The following is a 5777-nucleotide window of genomic DNA, read 5'->3' as shown; positions in this document are numbered from 1 at the left end:
TGGCGTAGCGTTCTGGAGAAGAACTGTGGACAGGGACTATATGAGCTATTGGTCACAGGTTTGCCACTGTGACTTTCTTTCTCTATAACTCCTTTTCTCCATCTAAAAAAGGAAAGTGTTGGTCTTTCCTCTGCATCCTCAATTCCCTGATTCTATTATTTCATTTGACAATTTATTACTAATAGTAGCATTGACCAAGTTCCCAGGTATCTTGACTCCACGTTTCCTAAAAAAGTCATATTCCTTTAATATGAATAGGAAAATTTAACATTTTGACACTTTTTATTAACCTACTAATTAGTTCTAAGAAAGTGAACATGTACATAATAATTGCAACCATTTACAGAGCATTTGCTCTGTGACCAGTACTGTTCGACTGCTTTATTTATTTTCACAACAACCCTGTGAAGTAGGTAGGTAGGAATTGTTATTCCAATTTAACAGTTGTAAGAAATAATTTATAATATATCTTGTTTCTGCTACAGAAGTACTTTGGACAGACAGTCAAAAAGAGGTAATGAATGGATGAAAATTCATCGACAACATGTCCCCAGATTCAGCTTTTCTCCTAGATTCATGAATTTAGGATCGAACCTTAAGACATGAAGCCAATGTTGAAGGAGCAGAGATAAATTCAGCAGTGATATCAGTTCACCTTCATGGAAACTGTCCAGGAACGTGGTCATGGGTCTGCACTGAGATGTTCTGATTGACTTATGGGTCTCTTGCTACAGAATTAGTATTGCAGCTGGCCAGCATTTAGATCCATTATTCCTTCCTAGTTAGCAAGCACTTCATTTGCAGCCATAGCTCCAGGAGCAGAGCCATTGGTGTGTTGGGGAACCCTGGGGTGCCTAGAAAGGGTTACAGTTGGGTCTGTGTTATCAGCATACTCAGAAATCTTGTTGGGCAACAAGTAGCCTCCTCCCGTTACCGCAGCATTCTGCTCTATATGTGCCAGGATATGGGAATATTAGGAAGCATTAGAAGAGAATTTATTCTCTTTTTTACTTGCTCTTACTGGAAATGAGAATTCCACCAAAATGTGCATTTCAATTCAAAGTCAGGAATTCCTTGTGGAACAAGAAAAGAGGATATCATGTGTAAGCCAGAATAGCCATACAAAATGATCCAGACTTATGCCTATTCCAGGAAAATGAAATCATACTTCATTAGTGCCTCCACCTCTCTCTCTCCCCTGAGCAAGGTAAACTATATTTCTTGTATCCAAAAATATTTTTAAAGACTGGAAGTTACTGGAGAGGTCAGCTTCCCTCTGGCATTTATTGCCACCATCTTGAATTACCATTAGAGCCCGATGGCCCAGAAATGGCACCAGGGAAGTCCACCCATTTGGGCCTCCTTCCTTCACACTAGGGAATCAGGCTCTCAGCCTTGCAAGTCTAGAGACAGGATCTAATGCCTCCCAGAGGGTGATGGGAGATAGGAAAGCAACTCACATGAGATTAAACTATAACCAAGAATGCAGTTTTAACATTCTGAAAAAAAATTATCTAGGGAAGTGGACATTCTTTGGGCCAGCTCTCCCTGGAGGAAACTCCTAGGGAAGACAAATCTTAACAGAAGTTTGTTGTGAAGGCTGTTGAATGAGTCAAAGACAAGAGGCTTAGAAAGTGTCCCTGAGCTGGTGATTGAATTTTGTGTCAGGTGCTGTGCAAAGTACTTTACACGTATTATGTAATTTGGTCCTCATAACAATCCATAATATTCTGTATTACCCCCACATTGCACTTGAGGAAACCAAGACCCAGAGAAGTTAATTACATTATCCAATGCCACGCAGATATTGTGTTTGGTCAAAGGGTACAGAAAACTGTTCATATATTTCTAGCCCTGTCTAGTGAGAGACCATGTCTGGTTTTTAAAATAAGCTTTGTTGAGGCATAATTTACATATGATCAAATCCACCAGTTTTAAGTGTTCAATTCAATGAGTTTTAACAAAAGTACAGTCACGTAGCCATGACTACAGTCATGATACAGAACACGTATATCATCCCCAAATGTCTTTCATGCCCCTCTGAAATCCATACTCCCTACCCCCAATCCCAGCTCCTGGCAACCACTGATTTGTTTTACATCACTTATTTTCCTTTTTCTAGAACTTCATGTAAATGGAATTGTATAATATCTAGCCTTTTGTGTCTGGCTTTTCCCAGTGCAATGACTCTGAGATTTATTCACATTGCCTGTATCAGTAGGTTTTAATTTTTCCTTTGTATTGCTGAGTAGTCTTCCATTTGTACATCTCCTTTAGCGAAGTGTCTATTCAAATCTTTTGCCCACTTTAGTTGACTTGTCTTCCAATATTGAGTTATAAGAGTTCATTATACATTCAGGATACAAATCCTTTATTAGATACATGCTTTGTAAGTATTTTCTCCCTGTCTGTATGTTGCTTTTACATTTTCTTAATGGTATCTTTGGAAGAGTAAAAACTTTAAATTTTGATAAAGTCCATTTTATCAATTTTTTGTTTTAGGATTTATGCTGTTTATATTGCATTAAGGGCTCATTGCCTACCCAAAAGTTGCAAGATTTTCTCTTAAGTTTTCTTATGGAAATTTTATAGTTTTATGGGTTACATATAGGTCTATAATTCATTTCATTTTGAGTTAATTTTTTGTATGGCATAAAGGATTGAGATTTACCCTTTTTTCCAGTATAGATATTCAATTATTTCAACACCATTTGAATTACTCTATTGAATTGCCTTGGCATCTTGTCAAAAATCAATTGACCGTATATGTGTGAGTCTATTTCTGGACTATCTGCTTTGTTCCATTGTCTAGTCTTACACCAATATCACTCTATCTTGATCAGGTAGTAGGTGAGTCCTCCAACTTTGTTCTTTTTCAAAATTGTTTTGCTATTTATATCCTTTGCACTTTATGCAAATTTTAGAATTAGTTTATCAATATCTACCGCCTAAAAAGTTTCCTGGGATCATGATTGGGATTATGCTGAATCTACAGAACAATTTGGGGGGAGAATTGACATCTTAACAATACTAACTCTTCAGATCCATGAACATGGTATTGCTCTTCATTTATCTAGGTCTTATTTAATCATTCTCAGCAATGTTTGGCAGTTTTTAGTGTATAGGTTTGGGACATTTTGTTAGATGGATCCCCAAGTATCTAATATTCTTATGCTATTTTAAATGGTATTTAATTTTCTTTCAAAGTCTGATTTTTCATTGCTAGTATATGTAAATGCAACTGATTTTTGTCTGTGACCTTGCTAAACTCTTCAGTTCTAAGTTGTTTTTTATGGGAAACTCCTTCAAGTTTTCTAGACAAGCATTCTGTTTATGAAAAGACAATTTCCAGTCCATATGCTTTCTATTTCTTTTTTCTTGCCTCACTACACGGGTTCGAATCTTTAGTACAATGTTGAAGAGAAGTTATGAGAGTAGGCATCCTTGAATTTTTCCCAAACCAAAATTGAAAGTATTCAGTCTTTCACATTATGTATAATTTTAATTGTGGGTTTTTCTTTATTGTATCTATATAAATACACACAACACATCCTGTTGGTTCTGTTTCTCTGGAGAACACTGGCTAATATGTTGTGACTCTGGCGTGTGAAAATTCATGTGTGTGATTTAATCAATTCTGGGATATTATCAGCCATTATCTCTTCAAATATTTCCTCTTCTCAGGTCTCTCTATTCTTTTGTTTTGGAACTCCTAGTAGGTATAAGTTGAAACTTCTTGTTCTAACCTCCATTTTTCTAAATCTCACCCTGGGTGATTTTCTTAACTCTGTCTATAGGCTCACGAATTCTTTGTTCAGTGGTCTAAACTGTTTAACCCATTCATTGAGCTTTAAATTTCAGTTCTTTTTCTTTCTAGAAGTTTTATCTGATACCTGTTCAAATCTACCTTTTTTAAAAAAAATAGACTTGTTCTTTTAATAGATTTCAATTCTTAATGTATTTAATCATTTAAAAATATATTTATTTTATATTATCCTTTAAACAGTTTTTCTATGAACTGAAGTTCTTGGGGGTCTCTGTGTGTTGTATTTTCTGATACTTGTTCATGGAAGGAGTACATACTTTGCATTTTACTTACTTATTTACTTAAAGCTCTTCTTGAGTGAGGCTTTAGTTTTCCGTGGAAATTCTGAAGTATCTAAGTTGCAAAAATGTCCCTTCAGAGAAAGTTGATGTTTGCTTCTTCCCAGTGAGACAAGAGGAATCACTGGCTCAGTGTAGATTTTCATTATAATTTTCTGGGCTGTGCATTTATTATAAATTCAGAATCTGTGAGCAGTAGGCCTGAGGTTTTGGGTACCCAGAGGAAACTTTTGTTTGCTCTCATCCAGTATATCCAGGCAGAGATTACAAACTTCCTTGACATCTCTCTGAGACTGTGGATACGTTTTTTTTTTTCCGGTCTACCCTTTGTGGATGTGGCCCTTTGCCATCTCTGCTTTTATGTAGGTTTTTGCTTCCAATCTCCTACTTCACAACAATTCTCATCTCTCAATCCCTGCATGGAGCCAGATTGCAGTGGCCAGTAACTCCCCCAGGGCATCTCAGGATCAGCTTTACACAATTCTTTCCACCTCTATTTATTTCTGGACCTAATATTTTCTATGTTTGCTTTTCCTGCAGCTCAGTTTTGTGTTTAAATATCTTTGGATTGGTTTTATTCAGCATTTATAGGTGTGGTAGGTTATCCTAGGTGACCATCTTGCCCAAACTAAACGTTCTCCAGTTTAGATTCTACTACATCTTTGTGTACAGCTGGGTCTGAGGCATCCTACCTTCCCTTTGTTCTGGGTGTATGCTGGGTATACTCATCACTGGGCACCTTGGTTTTGTTATAAGCCGTGGCAGGCAGGATCAGAAGATTCACATTCTAGTGGTTACCAGAGGGAGAAGGGGTGGGGAGGAAGGCAAAATGGGTAAAGGGGATCGACTGTATGGTGACGGTTGGAAACCAAATTTTTGGTGGTGAGCACACTCTAGTGTATACAGAAATACATGTGAAACATATAATGTTTTAAACCAGTTACCTCAATTTAAAAAAGAAGATTCACATTCTTTTCTAACAATACCAATTACCCAGAACCTAAGACCAACTATCTTTTTTTTCTTCAAGCACCGGGTAAGGAAGGAAATATTTGTCTATATTCAAATGAAAATTTTCTTTTTTTAAAAATAAATTTATTTATTTTATTTATTTTTATTTTTGGCTGAGTTGGGTCTTTGTTGCTGTGCACAGTCTTTCTCTAGTTGTGGCATGCAGGTTTCTCATTGTGGTGGCTTCTTTTGTTGTGGAGCACAGGCTCTAGGCACACAGGCTTCAGTAGTTGCAGCATGCGGGCTCAGTAGTTGTGGCTCGTGGGCTCTAGAGCACAGGCTCAGTAATTGTGGCACACGGGCTTAGTTGCTCTGCACCATGTGGGGTCTTCCCGGACCAGGGCTCAAACCCATGACCCCTGCATTGGAAGGCAGATTCTTAACCACTGTGCAACCAGAAAAGCCTGACAAATTTTCTTTTCTTAGTAGCTCATTTCCTCTGATCACACGAAGCAAGTAAAACCTTACAGAACATGGCAAATTGTGTTGCAACAAACACCATGAAGACAATGTTTCATCAGCAAAAACTGACACTCAAGATGTTTAAGAAGTCCCTATTAATAATAATAACAAGAAAACAACCATTTTTTTAGTGTCACTAAGTAATTTCAGCTACCTCTGAAATACATCTTGAACCTGTCGCCTTTTCTCCATCCTCACTG

This window comes from Stenella coeruleoalba, assembly GCF_951394435.1.
Source record: "Stenella coeruleoalba genome assembly, chromosome: 8".
NCBI classification, from domain to species: Eukaryota; Metazoa; Chordata; class Mammalia; order Artiodactyla; family Delphinidae; genus Stenella; species Stenella coeruleoalba.
The sequence above is the reverse complement of the archived record's forward strand: the minus strand, read 5'-3'. Positions refer to the sequence as shown.